Below are 18,660 nucleotides of genomic sequence, written 5' to 3'. Positions count from 1 at the left end.
TTCAAACCAGTGCCGAGTCACCATCTCTGCCTCCGCTCCACCCCCGAAAGGCAAGAATAAAGAAACAATGCAAGAATAAGTTAGTCACAACACAAGGGACAGATTCAATTCTGTAGTTTTGCAGGGGCTGACTAACTGCTTCTCAATGTGGAAGTGCCACCAGAAACTCTCCCCAAACATCTCATTAATGTGACGATTCTTAAACAAAGACAAATATAAATATATATTATATGCACATAGAACAGTACTGCCAGTCAGAGCTGCTAGCATGCATATGCCAAAGCCAGGTTTTACAACATCTATACTTTACCATCCGCCTGGTGTGACAGCCATACCCAAGATGGAAAGAAAGCCGTGGGAAGCACAAGAAATAATTCCGCATAAAGAACTAATTAAGATAATGTGAACTGATTCAGTGAACTGATCTCTTTGGAGCTTTTGTCAGCACTGAGATAGTGCAAGGGTTTCAAATAGCAGCACAGGACTTAACTTGCCAAGCTTCAGTTCCTTGGGGAGCTCAGCAGACAGACCAACCACACATGGCATCTCCAAGGGCCTTTGACAGGTAGGGTTGTATCTGAGGAGACATCAGTGGCCTGGTGGGCTGACAGTCAGTTGTGTACCAGAGCCAAAGATCAGTTGTGCAATAAGTTGCAGTTCAGTAGCTTAATGGAGGTATGGGTTTAAAAGGCAGGATGATTTCCACATTAGTGCCTCCCCTGAAAAGGGTTAGCAGTGTTGCCATGGACTGAAAAATCCTGAGTTGGGAGCTCTGGAGGGATAGTATTGTAACCTTGAGCAGAGTAACTCAATGATGCTCAACCTTTTCGCCCCAGGGGTCAGGTCCCATGCCATTCCAGGCCTAAGGAATCAGAACTTGTTACAGAAGTGATATCTTTTATTAGACCAACTAGACATTTGCAAAAAAAATCTTTATTTGCAAGCTTTCGGGCACAAACGCCCATCCTCAGACATAGGAGAATGCAAAGATTGTAAGATTTCTCCTAGATGAAAATTCATATTTCACAGGAGAGCTGAAGGTGCTCTAGGCCTATGTATTTGATATAGCACATGGGGCCATGATATCTGGTTTGCAGGGCTCCCCCCAGGTCCAGAAATTTGGCAGTAACAGACTGGCAATTAATGCTGATACCTCTTCCCTGCCACCAAATTTTCAGACCTGTGGGGAGACTGGCAGTCCATATAAAATGGATTTGCATACCAGATTTGGCCCACAGGTCTGGGGTTGAACAACCCTGTTCTAACAGAATCCTGTTGATACTGATGGAGTCACTCTGGACTTGCATGGGACAGAGAAATTTAGATTTTATCTCCAGCTTTGCCACCAACTTGCTGTGTTACTTCAGTCAAGAAAATCTCTGTGCGTATTTGTTGTGTTTAAACATAGGAAGGAGGATAATAGTACCACAAGATTCCCTATCTAGTTTAGCGTGTGCCAAATTTTTTGGCAGGCATGCCATAAGATAAGGTCTGCATGCTCCCTAAGCATCAGTTTGACCCCCTACCCCTGCCAAACTGGCTGCTCTCCTTTCTGCTGCTCTGCTTTCTATTCCCTGCTCTATCCGCCATGTTCTTTGCTCTCTGAGCATGGGCTGCCCCATGCTAACTGTGGCACACATGCTTCAGGTTGGACATCCCTGATCTAGTACCTTTCATCAGTAGCTCTCAAAGCACATTACAGAAGGAGGCTGTTATCATTGCCCCCATTTTAGATGGGGGAACTTGCTTACTTTTGCAAAGTACTTCTATGTAGCTTTATATCTGAGGTTCTTGAAGCTGCAGAGTTTTCTTGTCATTTGGCATCACCATCACCGCCTTCATAGGTCCCATACTGTTCTTGATATCAGTGGAAATTTTGCTTACAGATTAAGAGTTGTCATGTGGCTTTCACCAGAAACAAGAAGGGTGACGTTCCTTGAACAGGAAGCTGCTACTCCAGAGCCCAGCAGAGAAGTGAGTTGTGGCATGACCAAAAAAATATTGCAAGTTATGACTGGCATTCTGGGGTAAGAGATCAATAGTCATGGGCAATGAGATCCCAAAAATGGAGTTAAAGGAAAGTATCTGTGGTTAACACCACCATAAACACCACTCACCAAAGACAGTGAACCAGACTTGGCTCAGTAGCTACACAGCACGGTATTCCTGCACTACCTCCATCTTGTTGCATGATCTTGGGCAAAATCACCCCACAGTGACTCAAGTTCCCACACTTGGGGTATGTGGATAATGATTCATGGATGATATGGTCACGAGGGCTCTCTGTCATCGCCTGCTCAGAACACTGTATAATACAGGTTAAGACTTCTCCAAATTAATTCCTGTTTGAACTCAAACATTTTTTTAATCTCTCTCAAGGACAGATACTCCAACTAACCATATATGAGAAGCCTGAAGATAGATCTACTCTACCCACCTAGATCTACCCACTCCTCTACAGTTTTCAAATTCTTGGTCTCTAGTGTGCTTGAGAGTGGTGCCAGGAGGGCAGGAACGAGCAGCTGGAACATGCTCAAGAGTATCCTTCTCAGGAGTGCCAGAGATGTGCTGCAGACACACCAAAGGGAGGGAAGTTCTCTTTGAAGAGCTCGAAGGACTGTGCTCCTGGAGATGCTCATGTTAGAGACAGGTTTTCCAATTCTTGCGGCTTGTTTTTGAACTTTTCTGATTTTTCAATATCCCTAAACAAAAAACACGTGAACTGAAGACACCAGCTTGAGTGCAACTGCTACTGTACAAGCACAAGGTAACACAACCTTCACACTCCAGCTCAAGATTCCCTCTAGATGCTTCCACTGATCACATTAGCCCATGTAGCCACAGAGGAGATATCTACACTGTAAACTTACTATCAGGCAGCAGCACCCTCAAAACAGGTGGCACTGCCCTGCACAGGTTGCCTCAAACTAGAAGCAGTATAACCATGTTCTGGGAAGCAAATTAGCCCTGCTGAGTGACAGTGACAATTAGTCTGCCTGCAGTACCATATGAACATAGCTGCCCAGGTTGGGGCAGAGCAGCATGGCACACTTGAGGTGGATGGAATGGTAATTATACTCCATAGACATGGGCAGAATCACACAGGAAGCTCACATTCAGTTAGTTACCCACCATGATTCCCTCCCTTCCACAATGCCTATGTCCTTTTCAGACTCACTGCCTCCCAGGATAAAGCCCCACCTAAGTAAGGTCAACCTTAATTGTTCCTGGATGCATATTTAGGCGCACTAAAATGTGCAGTGACTAGCACCCAATGTGGCAAGCAACACTTACCACCTTCACACAACATTTAAATACGCATAAATGGAAGAACTAAGCATTATTATAACTTGATGGGACAGTAATGCTGGGAATGGCAGCAAACACAGACAACTCAAGACACATGGGTCCTTCTGAACCAGTATGGTCTTCAGCAGGAGCCAGAATTAGATGCTTCAGAGAAAAATACAAGACCTGCTGCAGGCAAACATGGGGGAATCCATTCCCAAGACAGTCTTACCCTCAATGCCTAGAGGTTGGTTAAGCCTAAAGCACAAGGGTTTATATCCCTCCCAAAATGCTTTCACTAGCAGTCACAGCTGCAGCCCTGGATTTTCACATTATCCACGTAAATTCTGAAACTACAGCGAGTTCTACCATTTAACTTTAGGTGGGGGTTCACAAATTTCTATCGGCTTTAAAGAGAAGGGAATTTATTCATTGAACATCTCCTTGTCCTCTTCTATTTTTAATGAGGCACTAAGAACAGAAGCTCCAGACTTACATTCTCTAGATCACTCAGTGTTTTCATAGAATAGTAGAAAAAGATAAGACTGGAAGTGACTTCAAGAAATCTGCTTAAGGCAGGATCGTCCTCGTCTAAGACATTCCAGAAAAATGTTCATCTAACCTGCTTTGAAAAGTTGCAAGGATGAATATTCCAAAACCTCTCTAGATAATATGTTCTAATGCTTAACACCCTCACAATTAGAAAGGTCTTCCTAACAGCCAATCTATATTTCCCTTATTGCAGTTTAAGGCTATTATTTCTGTTCTGTACCTTTAGCATAAATCCTTTCTAAAAAGTAGAACCATAGTCTTTCTAATCTCCTCACATGAAGCTTTTCTCATATCCTCTCCCAGGCCTCTTCTAAGTGCACAATGTTTTTTCCAAGAGAGGATGACCACTTTTGTGCAGTGCATTCCACATAATGCTAAAAGAATAAAGAAAACATCATGCCACCCTTCATTACTCATGATATAATCCCTTATTCCTCTTGACTATCATTTTAAGTCACAGCCGAGCAGAGTTCTTCATTCAGCTGTTCACAACACTGACCAGGGTGTCCCTCATCGTACTTGATGCTGGTAATTTATGCCCATCTCAGGTATGATTAGTTCAGATATTTCCTCTTGAATGTTCATTACTTTGCATGTTTACCATCCAACAGATTAGTCCTTTCCCCACGCTTGCTTAGAGCCTCTAAGGACGTTTTTTGTATTTTTCCAGGACCTGCCCAGGGTCAATAATTTTGCCCAATCACCTTTCATCCTGAACTAGGCCATTGAACAAATACAGAATCTACTATGGAGCCTTGAGGACCATGTTGCTAATCTTTTGCTGAGTTGAGAATTGACTACTGTCTCAGACTCCTCTCCCTTAGCTAATTTTTCTGATGAGAAAAATCTTTGCTGTGCCCCCTATGACTACTAAGCAAGTTTAGTAGTCCTTTTGGGAGGGACCTTATCAAAGGCTTTTTGAATAAAAATGTAAATAAAGTTGTCAACCAGTACCAGTTTGCTGACACAAAATAAAGAATTTTAATGGATTATGTGAGGTTCAATTTTTCTTTGCAGTAATCATGCTGGGCAAACCCTCACCTACATTTTTATATGAATTATTCTATTTCTAAAATAGTGTTTTGACCCATTTTCAGATGCAAGGCTTACTAGTACATCATTTCCTACAGCCCTTTTTGACATTTAAGTGTTTACCAAAAGGAGTTTGATGGATGATACCATTCCAGGGAAGATGTTCTGATATAAAATTCCAACTTAGGAGACCCTGGAAAGTTTTTCTGAGCCTGTCATCTCACTGACATATGGCTGCTGTCCACTTCACTTCCCAAGGAAATCTGATTTGTTCCAAAGTTTATAGTTTCAGTGACCTAATCCCATCATATCCATTCCTGTTTCCCTTTAATTTACTGCCACAGCTTGTATTAATTGATGTATTGCAGAGGTCTTGAGCTAAGTCAATTGTTGAAAAAGAGCAAAATGTGAAGTCCCTTTGTATATTACAAAGATATTTATGGAGGCTGTAGCTTTCCATTCAAAACAGAAATAAACAGGTCAATTAAAAGTCATTGCCCGAATAGCTTGACTACCCAGGATGCTGTCCATGGTTCAGGATGTTGACCTCAGACACCATTGTGTTAAGAGTAAAAAATATTCTCTGCAAAGACCCCATAGGCTAAAGCAAGCACCCATTCCCAAGGCTAGAATAGATCCCCAAGTGAGACTATTTGGGTCTCTCTGCTAGGGCATTTTATAATTTACGTGCTCCCCTCCTGAACAGTCTTGGAGAGCTGAGCAAGCCATCTATGTTTAAACAACTCTGAGATCAGCAAACATGCAAGCAGTGAGGGGAGCAGAGTCTCTAGGGCCTCTTCAATCCCAATTTGCTGAGAACACTAACAAAAGGGCCCTGGCCCGCATCCCTTAGAAGGGTGGCTTTGGTGTAGCACGTCCACTTCTCCTTCATTGTGGTGGTTACTATTGCTGATGTGGGAGGGAGGGGGGCGATCAGTCAGCTTGATGAAAGCCACCCGCACAAACTCTGCCCAATACTGCTTTTTTTTTTTTTTTTTGGGGGGGGGGGGGGAGGGGAGAGATAGGGGAATAAAGAGCAATCAAGTGTCTCTGCGTGGGTTCTGTGTTTACCACAGCTTGACAGCTATGGTGAAAATTAGTGGGTTGGCTCCAGTCTAGTGAAATCCACCAAGCACTCAGAAAGCCTGTGCAGTGAGAGAGGGGGAAGATGCAGTGAGCTCATCAAGTCAAAGCAGAAAGGATTTTCCTTCACATATTAAAAAACATCCTCTAAGGCTAGTTATTTCGAAGTGAGAGGTGATTGAGAGCTGGAAGGGGAGGGAAAACTGCAGGGTGGCTGAAGACGACCTGTCTGAGGTACTCCCACAGTCCCAGTGACTGTAGTACAGTATTTGGGTACCTCTCATTGTCTAGTGTCTCTCTCTTCACATTAACCCTGTGGGAGGGCAGTGCTATCATCTCCATTGCACAGATGGGAATCGAGGCACAGGAAGACTACAGTGACTGCCAGGGTTATACTGGAAGCCCATAGCAGAGTAAAACCTTCAACCTGGCTTTCTCAAGTCATAGCCTGACACCTCAACTGCAGGAATGTGTTTTTTGTCTTGGAAAGAGGACCTCCATCACAATGAAGACTGTTCTCCTTGTTATATAATCCCCAATGCAGGGGACAAGAGTAGGGTCATCATGGCCGAAAAGCCCTGGAGAAGGTGGGAAACACCAAATCCACTTTTTACCCCTCCACCTTTCAGGGAAATAGTTTGGGGAATGCTTGAAATAGAAATAATTGTATTTGGGCTGGAGACAGTGCTAGTGCTAGCAATAGGAGGCAGCAGTGCGACTTGAAGCACTTTTGGGGCAGGGCCCAAGAGATAAACACACACACACTGCATGGGACAATAGGATCCACAAAGCCACATGACCATCATGGACAGAGGGCTTGGAAGGCAGGTGAGAACTTCAAGCCCCAAATAGTCCCCAGGACAGGAGGAGAGATCTGGAAGCTTCAGGGAATACCAGATGCCATCTCCAAGAACCCTGCAAGCATTTCTGCCCTTGACCATGTAGAATCAGGTAACACAGAATGGTTTGCATGAGGAGGCCAAGGGAACCAGAGAAAGCGGTAGGGTTCTTTGTATTGCTCTGCACGACCATGTATAAACTTACACACAAGTATGCATGTCTCAGGCTTAGTTTGCTATCTGACCAATTTCATCACAGGACTCTGCAAGTCAAAATAGCTTAGCTTGTAAGAGAAACACTATGACACTGCTCTCAGATGCTGCTAAACCCTAGCCTCTGCAATGACTGCAATTTTTGCCATAATCCATCTTTCTCATGACAGAGTACAAGATGCCTTACAAATAAAGGGAGGCTTCACCCCTCTTTTTAAAAGAAAAGAGGCCAGGATCTTGTTGGTTAGACCATAATTTCCCTCATTAATATTTCTGGAAAGGAAATGTGTTTGTCATTCCTTTTCAGACTTCCAAAAACAAACAAACAAACAAAAAACCCTACTGTTAAAAAAATAGCGCAGATTATTTTGGACAGAAACTGACTGAGTTCGATTTACCTTGTTATAAACACAGGAAAGTTCAGATGATATCTTTTGAAAAAAAAGTGTTAATAGTTCAAAACTGCAACTTTTCCTCTGGAAACCATCACAGATTGTTCAATAATAACTATCAAAGAGAAGGCTGTAAATTGGTAAAGTCCATGGGACTCATTTAAGGTAATTCCTGTCTAGGAAATTTATTAATCTTGTGAAAGACAAGAAGGCTTAAAAATTCTTCATTTGTTTAGTGGAAGAAGAGCACTTGGTAAAGAGCTGCTGATTTAAAAAAAAACAACCCCCCCCCCAACAATTCATCATCCTTAGAGAACCACAATGCAGTTAAAAATTTTAACCATGCATGATAAGAAGGAATAGGAACTGTCATACTTGTGTTGCGAGGAAAAAAAACCACAACATTTATTTAAAAAATAAAAATAAAAAAAAATCACTCAAACCAGTTTAAAAAAACCCCAAAAACCATGGTAGGATCGTTGCTGAAGAGTCATTAAAAACAAAACAAAAACAAACAATTTTCCCCCCTTTCTCTCCCAACACACACACACAACAAGGGAAAGCAGTCCACAGTTCAGAACAATGCTAATCTAATCACTGAATTCTTAAGTCTAGGTGACCACTGAGAATTACAACTCTCAATTACTACCGTCTTTACTCAAGTTATCCTATGGCTTACCTGGCCCTATAGTTGGTATATATGGAGAACATGCATAGCTTCTGCATTACTCTTATAACCATGCAACTCCCCTCACCACCTCAATTTTTTGGTGTTTGTTATCTGATCTCAGGAGGGGAAGTTCATCCTAGAGACACTTCTGGAGTATACACACTAGCCTGCTTCCCAACAATAAGGTTGGGTGAAGAGATGATGAAGACTTGTTGACATCAGTCTGGGTAGCATAATGATGATCCTAAACATGGTGGTGAAACCAGGAAAACTGGATCAGCCAAATGGTCTGGGTGGGTTACCAGCCCATGGATTACCTGGAGTGGGTGACTTTGATCACCTTTCAAGGCTATTCCTGGGATGTCCAGGAAAAGGACTGAAAGTTCAAAGGAAGTGGACCAGAGGAGAAAGACCTCATAGTTCAGAGAAGAAGCCAAGATGAAAGCTGCAAAATTTGCAGAAGTAGAATCCTGCAGACCCCAAAGACACTGACCGAGTCCCATAACACCTAATTGTAGTGAACAAATAGAAGCAGGGAAAGGCACACAGGAACTCTGCTGTTTTGCCTGGCTTGGTAAAGGTGTCCAAGATAAAATGCAGTTGGTTTTTAGAAATACTACTGCAAAGTGTGCATCTGTTTCAGCTGTCATGTGTTCCTGAAGATTTCAGCTGTTGGAACCCTGGGTGAGAGGGGAGAGAAAGAGTGGGGCAGTATAGTCTCAAAGTCTAGGCCACCGCTGATGGTATCTCAGCTTTCAGAAGGGGGCGATATCCAAGAAATCTGCATCCCAGAGATGAAGGCTACAACTATCCGAAGGGCTCAATCACAGGTGGCTTCAAGCAAACAGGTCTCTAGTGGGGAAAACAAATGCTGCAGAGTGTCCAAAAGGGGGAGCTCAACTCAGGATATGCCAACAACTGATCCTGCCTGTACATCAAGAAAGGCAATCCAACAACACATTTCACTTTGGGAAATGGCTTTTATAAAAAGGGATTTAATTTGCTGCATAGTTGCACCTAGTGCAAGAAGTCTTCTGTCCTACCTTGTTCTTCTGCAGACACCCTGTGTCACTTCCAGTGCTTGATACTTGACTGGGGGAGAAACATGTGCGACCAGGGATAGCAAACAACACAGTTTGCAAGCAGTTTTCAGGTCAGTTTGCCACTGCCCTCTTTGAAGGGGAACCTTTAAGGTAAGCTCTTTCTTTAATTAAGAGCATCTAGCCTACATGTATTTAGTGTTAGTAGCTAAAACTCAGGAGTTAGATCAATACTTAAGCCCCTTAAGTCCTGAGCAAGGGGGAGTGTGCCACAGGGGTGTTTGCCTAGGAACTCTCTTACAGTGAAGGAAGGTGAAAGCATGCTAAGAGGAAGCAGGGAAAAGGGAACCTTTCAGGACCAAGGAGCAGTGAATAGGCCAGCTTACAGGGGAGTTTGCTAGGGAAGGTCTGCTTGGAAGAAGGGCAGCAAGAGAGAGATGGCAGATTAAGAGACCCAGAGAAATGGCTGGAGAATGTCACAATGCCAGATCCACTGCCACTGTCTCTGCTTGCACTTGTGAGGTATCTGTCCAGGCAGGATGGCTCACCACCAAGGCTTTCTACCCAGGACCTGGTTTGGTGTTGTGGAGACTGGCCTACAGGTTCCTTCCAGTGACAGCCAGCTGGGGGAGTGCCTGCAATGTCAGCCATGTCGCCTGTTCCCTGAAGGCCACCACCAGGAAAGAGAGCTACAGGAGATGGCAATGCTCCAATGTGTCCTCTGCCATGAGGACTTCATTGATTGGATGCTGGAGGAGACCTCTAGGTCTGCAAAGGAAAGACTGCCAGAGGCAACACTAGAGAAGCAAGAGGACGTGGACTCCTAGGAAGGTGGAAGCTTGTGACCTCTGGCAACAAGCAGAAATCTTCTTCTCTACCTGCAGCAGTTTGCCTGAAGAACAGATATGGATCCCTAGCAACAGAGAAGATGAGCATGTTCCATTGGTGGATGATGCCAAGCCAGGCCTCCCCAAGGTTGGGAGGATCGAGACCACGGCCACTAAGAGGAAGCGATGGGTGGTGGTGGCAGCTAGAGACTTTCTTCTGCAAGGGATGGAGGCATCTATCTGCTTGCCTGACCTGGTGTTTTGGGAAATCCGCTGCATGCCCAGCACCCAGATCCGAGATGTCACAGAGGGATTACCGAGATCTATCCTGCCCTCTAACTATCAATCCATGCTGCTCATCCATGTGGGCACCAATGATACTGCCAGGGGTGACCCCGAGCAGATCAAAAGCAACTACAGGGCTCTGGGTACAAAGGTGAAAGGGACAGGAGCTCAGATGGTGTACTCCTTGATCCTTCCAGTCAAAGGGAGGGGGTCCAGACAGAAGCAGACATCCTGCAGATCAATACATGGCTATGCAGATGGTGTCAACCATGGGATATTATTTCAAGAAGAAGGATTGCTGGGAAGAACTGGAATGCACCTGATGAAGAGAGTGAAGAGCATCTTTGCAGACAGGCTCACTAACCTAGCAAGGAGGGTTTTAAACTAGGTTCCTGAGGGGATGGAGACCAAAGCCCTGAGCCAAGTGGGGAAGTAGGTGACCTGGAGAAAGAAAAAACTGGTCAGCCTCACCCCAGTCCCTGGAAAAATCATGGAGCAGGTCCTCAAAGAATCCACTTCTAAGCACTTGGTCAAGTGATGCCATGTCCCATTTTGACCTTTGATAGAGCTGCCCCACCAGTGAGATTAGAACCATAACCCCCTACCCCACACCTCCAACACGCTACCACAGCTACCAAACTGCTGTGCTATGGGAACAAGTGTTCTCCACCCAAAGGATCCTCTCCCTGAGGGCTTGCCAAATCCTAAACACACATGCAATGAAATGTTTGCTTCCACACTTCTGAGACTGCCACAAAAGCAGTTGTGAGAGACAGGAAGGGGGCAGTTTTGAGAAAAAAATTGTTCTCCCTGTTGTGAAAAGTGGAAATACAGTAGGGACAAGATCCAAGCAGAATAGATTCCCTAAAGAGCTAAGCCTGGACCAATTAAGCCTTTAAAAAAGAGGGAGTGGGGAAGCCCCTTTCATTTTTGTCCCCATTTCTCATTTTAAAGTGGGCCACTACCACCACATTTTTCTGTTCTAATGACTTAGAAATTAAAGCTTTTCTTCATTTTAATTAGAGACATTGAAAGATTCCACAAAAATGTCAATTCAAAATGAAAATATTTTTATTTTCCAAGGTTTTTCTTTCTTCATCCCTTTCCAGAGATAAAAGTTTTCCTGACCAGGTCTCCTGGACATAAAGCCTGTCCCCCCCCCACCCCGCTACTTCCTAGACAGACACAGCCTACCAGCTTGGGACTTTGAGTTTTGGTAGCAGCAAAAGGAGGCAGGAGGTAGGTGGTTGCTGCTGTCTGGCTCTCCTGTGTTTGTCAGATGCTCTGACTTCAGGTGTCACACAGGCTCTTGAGAGGTAGGAAAGCTTCATTAAACTGGCAGCTGCTAAGCACTGGCTTTGAAGCAAGAGGAATGCTGATCCCTCCTCCTGCCACTCAAGCGTTCACAAAAAAGGTGTCTGGTTGTCTAGACCACAACCAAGGAAAAAAAACAAATAAAGACGTCAGACCAAAAAGAGACACTGATCTTTCTGGAGACTTAAGGAAGCTCCTGGGGTTGTTGTCAAGGGACTGAGGTAGTGGCAGAATTTATCAAGTGTGGAATAATGGCCTGTTGCACTACAGCTCTGCATGTGCCTTAGATTTGCTTTCTCCGCCAATTCTGTGCGTGTGCTCCGGTTGCAGAGAAATGTTTGCCCCCATCCTTACTCACCTCTCTCTCCCCTTTTATTGCTTGTAAACTAATTCAAGATGCCTCTTACAGAGACAGTTGATTTTTAAAAATATATCCATGGATGAGATCCTTGGCTGGCTTCAATCAACATCTTTCTTCTGAGATGTAAATCAGCAAAGCTGTATGGACGAGTCAGGATCTGGACATATGCTTTTAGAGAGAGAAGGTAAAGCACATTTCCTGGCTTTTGTTACCATCTGCCCAAGACTATTAAAACAGGAGGAATGTTTTCAATCTAATTTATTATTCACCGTGTTATTGTATGGTTTCTGAATGTCATTCAGCATGGACAACTAAAATGCATTAGCTGCTTTCACATTTGTTTTCCAGTTAGCTGAACTCTCTCGGATTTAGGTGCTTTCATAATTTTTCAGGATATGGGTTGCAAAAGGATACAAATACAAAATACAAACAATAAACAATATATTTTCATTACTACTACAGATGAAAAATTCATGAAGACATTTCTCTTACCACTAGGATTTTCAAAGCCCAATGACTCAAGAATCTAAAATTCTGAATTTAGATCTAAAAGAGCCCATTGCAAAAGGGCCCTACCAAACCCATTGCATTTGAAGTGATATGACCATTGATCATCTATAAAGTACGCTGCAGTAAAGAAGGGGGAAAAGTCAGCCAAATCCTTCAGATACACAACAGACAGGTTTATTATAGTCCATGGGACTTGTCAGGTAAATAAACATACTCGAGGACAGAAGTGTTTGCAGGACTAGGGATTTACAATGGCCTGAAACAGTTACCTCAGGTGTAGCACATATTCCACACATGGGACATACCTTAGTAATTTGCTTTATTAAGTTTCCTGTCTAAAAAAAGACACCCACTGCAAAATGCTTGCCAGTTTCAAAGCACTTTGCAAACACTAATTCATTCATAATATTTAACCTGGTTAACCCACATTGAAATCTTTAAGGCAACTCTTTTTCAGAGCAACGTGTCACACATTAGAAGCCCCAGGAGTCTTCTCAGATTGATGTGGAAAGACTTACAACAATACTAAGGTCTCCTGTAATATGATCTTCTCCCCCCCCCCCCCCCGTGTCAAAATTCTTGGGGGCTTATCATGCAATATGGCTGGTGAGTCAATTCACCTTATGGCTGGGCCACAAACATGCACAAGTCAAATCTGGTCAGCAACTTCCTCTCCACACCCTTCCTTATTCTTCTAAATGAAAGGAAAAAGGATGATAGAGAACTGAAGTAGGGCACAGATCCTGAATACACTGATATGCTTGAGAGAACTACAGGTGTGTTTTCATATCATTCACAATTTGAATGCAAAAATTACCAAAATGACCCCAATATTTGTTACTTGCATCTAAGTGTTATGATTTTGGAACATAAACAGCAGAAGATTTACTAGGCAATCTATATGTTCAACTTCTATCCTTTCTAAGTCTTAGCTGCTCCTATTGCATCAGTTTGGACAACTCCTAAAACATGGAATAAGGGAAGTTGGTAAGATAATACACACAAACAGATCTCTGGTGGTTGTTTTGAAGAGTCAAGCGAGTTGCCCTTTTTTTTAAGCAGCCAGAAAAAGTTCAAATGACAAAAACAACCCCCCCAAAAAAAACAAATGAAAGTCCTTTTTCCAGACCCTCTCTAAGAGAAGACTACTTGCTCTCCAGCAGTTATAGTTCAATGGTAACCCACCCTTACCTCCAGGCACTAAAATATACATCATCAGGAGCTGAGCAACTAGCAGCTTGTATACCTAGCCATGTATACAGCCGTCTCATCCAATACAAAGTTAAGTAAATAGTTATGCAGACAAAGAAACTTGGTCATCATATTTTCAGTCACTAGGTGGCATACAAAACAAATCACGTACATAGACAAAAAATAGGACAGAATCCCTAAGACCAGAAACAGGTTACATTACCTGTACTATTACTAATATTGTTCGAATGCTCTTGGTTCCAACTGATGATGAGGTATCGGTGCTTGGATCAGTCAGACAACATCCATGGAAGCTTTGAGGGATTGGGGTTATCTGCTGTCCCATGAGTGCCGTAGCAGCACCTATTGGTATAAGGGGTAAGAATGGGTTAACAGGCACCTGTAGGTATTCTTATAGTGTTTGTGGTTATTAGGAGGGAGGGCTTAAATGCTCTTCCATAGATCCTGGGACAGCTCAGGATACAATAGTACTGGGCTCCTCTGTGGTTAATTGAGAAGAGTCAGCCTGTATGAGAAACACCAGGACATTGGGAACACTGCTGCCCTGACGAGTTCTCTCTTGGCATGGCAATGGCTATTACCAAGTGGTCTCCCAGACTTCTCTTACCTAAGGTTTCCATGGCCTCTTGCCAACCAATTCAGTGGCATCACACTGTGAGCTATCCATTACCACTTTTCACAGGTGCATGTAGGCCTCACTAGAACATTGATCAATATACATACTGCTCACAAAGGCTTTGCTAAAGCATTGGCCAGAGCAAGCCTGACCAATGTATGAACTCCTTATATAAAGGAAACTTGGTATGTGGAGCTACTAAAACTTGGTATCTCCTGCCAGGAGATGGGGAAAAGATGGCTGTACGTGGTATAAGATAAGCTTGGAATGGGAACACCCAGATTAGGTTGCAAAACAAATGTATGGTACAGGGTGGTTTAAGATATTAAAAAAAAAAGTTGTACTACATAATTTGTTTTGATCACTGTATCAAAGGAGAATTGGAAAGTACGGGAACTTTGTATTGGCCTAGGAGAGCCTGTGGTGTGCCAATGTCACGGCATTGTCCTGTGTATACCTTGTCCCAGGCATACATGCGTTAACACCCCATCTGTCAGATCGTGAGAGCATTAGTACCATGCCTTGTAGACAATAAACATGGCTGAGCCTTTGCCAAACTGAGCCTGCAGTCATTCTTTAAGACAAGATTGGTGTTGGGACCTCCTGGCTGTGACTTACTAGCACTGCAGTTCCTGAGACTTCAGGATTGACCACAATTTAATAACACCCAACAAGGACAGCAACAATGACAGTGCCATTGGATTGGGCTCACTTCAGAGCCTCTAGAAGAGGTATGACCTGTGCATTTCAGTGCAATAAGCTATTTATTGGTTTACACAAGGTCCAGTTGTTTTATCAACCCCCAATGCCACCCAAGTCCTGCTGGGCATATTCTGCCCCCAGAGAGGTAAGGAGCAGAGACAGCACTGAACCAATGGAGTCTTTATGGTCTTTTCTGAAGGGGCCTGATAAGAAAGTGGCAGTTTACATCGAAAGTGCCTTGTTACAGTTTGGTTTTAATAGACTGAGCCTGAGGGACTGCTGACATAAGCAGCGCTGATATGAACTAAGTGCATGCAGAGCTTTGAATACACATTGTTGTGAAGGTGCCAATTATCAGTATGGCAGGACTTTGATCCAGGCACGTTTTGCCTGGTTTCAGGTTTCATTTTGCAGTCCCAAGCCAGGGACATGTTGGCAAGCTCAGGCCACATTTCAAGTGGCCCTGCTCCCAGTTACTGTTTCCAATGGAAACCAGGCAAAACTTGGTGGTTTCCATGGTGTCAACCCAGAACTGTTTCAGCCAATCTTGGCATGAGAGAGGGTGGTGGTAGGAGTTCAAACAGAGAAGAAAGCAAAACTCAACCCCACGCAAAGCAGAAGCAGGAAAAAAGTGGCCAGAAAAAAAAAACATGAATCAATGACAAAGTTCCACAATTTGAAAAAATAGCTGCATACCTTAAGGGACCTTAACACAGACAGGGTGGGTTTCTCACCACTCCCAACTGCCACCTGAAGTAATAATTAGCAATAAAGTTCTTAATGGAATTCAAAATCCAGCATTACAGAGGCCTTCACATCTCTAAGATGATTGGTAGTGAATCTGACTATTTATGCTCCTTACGGACCGTAACACATTAAGCCTCTCAACACTCCTGGAGGGTACTCCTTTTTTTAGACAAACAGGAAAGCTGAGGTACAGAGAAGTATAGCAACTTTCCCGAGGTCAGAGAGGAATTCCTGGAGACAGTCAGGACCAAAACAAGCTTTCGAGATCTGTACCTCCCCCTAATAGACTTTCTTCTCAGTGAAATGACAAACAGCCCGATCCAAAACTCAGAGGTCAGCAGAACTCTTTCCATCAGGGATGAGCCAAAACCGGATGAAGCTAAGTGTTTAACATACAAGCACCAATTTGGTGGCCCACATGAGCTTGGTGGGTCTCATAATAGCTCCAAGTGGAAAGCAGTCCTCTTCACAAAAGCTACTGCTATCTTCACTGCTGAGTGAACCTTGCTATGCTTTCAACGGAAAAGCCAAGGTCTGTATGGATATTAGAATTTAAGCTACTATAATCAATGTTAGTGCTGAGGCATATTAACCCCACGAGGGATCTTACCTCTCACAATCCATCTCCTCTGTGGATTGCTTAATGGAAAACGCTTCCCTGAGAGCCCCAGAAGCAAATCCACCCATCGGTTGGGACCAAATTGCTGATGTAGGCAAGCACACAATACTTTGCACTGCTGAATGGCTCTGTGATATCCAATTACTGTAGCACAGCCCAGAAGGGTGTGAAATAATTCACAGAACATGTTTGGTAACAAAGGCACATCCTCCTCACCCAGCAAGTGAAAGATGTGCCCTCCCTTCTTTCCCCTGGCTTACTTGCTCCCAGCTGTTCTGTAGTTCCCATCTCTGACAAAGCAGCCGCCATCCATTCTGGCAGCCAAGAATCCCATCATCGGGTCCAGGGACACAGAGGAAAGGGGTCAGGCTGCAAACAGCTCTCACTGCACTCCTCACTGGTGTTGGGCACGAGCAAGCTCTACTGGAAGGGCAGCTCTCACACTGAGTGCGGGAAGCCGAGAGCTGGTGGGAACATGAACAGATGTTTCCTGCTACACTGCCACCTGCTCCCCCTCAGGCCTTCCCCCTCCGATAAACACAACCTGGCCCTGACTCATGCGCTCTGAACAGCCCTGGCTCTGACAGGGAATGCTGCAAAATGCCGGACTTAAGCAGATCCTTCTTGGTCAAGGTGCATGAAGGAAATTGCTGCTTCATTGCAGGGCATGTGCCCTTCCCCTCCTGCCCCCCACTACTTCCTCAGGAAGGTTTAACCCCTGACTCTAAGAACACCCAAGCCCAGAAGTTTCGCCCCACTCTTTAGTAAGATGTTAAGCTGCCTTACAGTTTGAAAGGTACAACATAGCTATTCATTTTCCATAGCATTTGGGATATGACTACACCTGGCTCAGGAGAGTTCATCCTGGCGCAGACAGGGCTCATCTCTTGGCAGCCTGCCTAGGGGCTCTCAGAGCACAGCACAGACTTAGATTCTGGAGGCCTCTTCTGGTTGTGCAGTCAACTTAGGTGATATCCCGTGGGGTCCCCGGATTCATCCTAGTGTCCATACACCATCCCCTGGCTTGTACAGCCCCCCCCCCCCCCCCCCATCTTTGCCAAGGAACCCCACTGGAGTTCTTCAGTGCTCTAGCGCTTTACAGCCACTGGACAGGCTGGGGGGAGAGTGGGGGGGCAGCAGCCTGATGTTAAATAAAGCAGCCTAAAGGCTGGAGGTCCAATGCCTTTTCATATTTGTTCTCTCTCCATGGCCAATAGAGCCTTGTTTTAAAAGGAGAAAGAGGGTCATGGGGAAGAGCCTCAGAAACAATAAGAGAAAGGAAGAGTTGCCTCTCAGTGCCAGCCCTCATCCCACCACCCTAACACTCTACTAAGTTGCTTCTTTGCTAGTCTAGTCTTAGGCCTCTGTGAGAAAGTCCTTCAGATTTAAATAGGGATGAAGCTGACAGGGTTCTAGATAGGACCATAAACACTGATGGGGCAGAACCTGGACCACATTAAATCTTATTTGCCCAGGGCTAGCTACCCAAAGCCAATTCTAAGCCTCGCTAATATGCCTTCCTACTTCACGAAGTAGCAAATTTCTGAGGACCATCCTTGTACTTCAGAGGGTGAAGAGAGGTGGGACAGGGGGCATCTCCGGGGCCAGTCACAATGTCAGCTCACCCATCTGCCTAGGGCAGTTTTCCCTAATTCACCCACCACACCTTGATGTATCAAAGAAAACAGTCGGAAAAAATGTGGCAGGCTGCCCATTTAATGCCCTGATCCAAAGGGCATAATACATGGCTCTGACCTCCCCTTTACCATGCCCCATGCCTTGGCAGATGGCATCCAAAAATCTCTTCCACTATTACTCCCCTAGCCCCATTGCTGGACTGCACTATCCCTCTGGCCCAACTTGGCCTCAGGCATCCTTAGACATGCCTGGGTCACATGCCCCCTCACTGGGGCCTCTACTCCCACACGCACTCTGGGCTCCTTGCCACTCCTTAGGCTCTTGGCCCATCACACTCCACCCCCTCACTGGAGCTCCAGGGCTTTACACCCCTTGGGCCTCAGGTGTCTGTCGACATGTCCAGGCATCTGTGGATGTACCTGTACCCTACTCTCCCTCTTATCAGGCTTTGGGCCTCCTGGCCCCTGTGCTGTTGCCCAAGCCTGGTGCTTTTCTGTCAGGACATCCTCCCTTAGCCATTGCCCTCCACAGGGTCACCCACAAGGCAGTGGGGGCTGAGGCTTTCCAATGTCCCATACTCACCTTTCACCAGGGAGGCACTGATGTGGCATTTACTGGAGACTGCCCCTCCACAGACAGTCCCACCACACCATCCAACACCAACAGGGTGTAGTTTTAGGTCACTCCCCAGGACCAGTGTGAGCCCATCCGCCCTGGTTT

General features: G+C 44.8%; 1 protein-coding gene across 6 annotated transcripts in view; it reads right to left on the bottom strand.

Annotated features, from left to right (window-relative positions):
- NOS1 (nitric oxide synthase 1) overlaps positions 1-18,660 on the bottom strand; it is a 153,292-nt gene that overhangs the window by 119,626 nt on the left and 15,006 nt on the right. For 3 of the 6 annotated variants that reach the window (XM_059713559.1, XM_059713560.1, XM_019493750.2), the window contains exon 2: positions 13,821-13,960. The exons of 1 other annotated variant lie outside the window; for it this stretch is intronic. The gene's annotated coding sequence lies outside the window, so the exon portion shown is untranslated. Of the gene's footprint in view, positions 1-13,820; positions 13,961-16,293; positions 16,403-16,562; positions 16,713-18,660 lie in introns of those variants that run through there. 2 more of the 6 variants (XM_019493749.2, XM_019493748.2) reach the window with 2 other exon arrangements.

The sequence above is a fragment of the Alligator mississippiensis genome, chromosome 10, assembly GCF_030867095.1.
Source record: "Alligator mississippiensis isolate rAllMis1 chromosome 10, rAllMis1, whole genome shotgun sequence".
In the NCBI taxonomy this organism is placed as follows: Eukaryota; Metazoa; Chordata; order Crocodylia; family Alligatoridae; genus Alligator; species Alligator mississippiensis.
The sequence above is the reverse complement of the archived record's forward strand: the minus strand, read 5'-3'. Positions and strand labels throughout refer to the sequence as shown.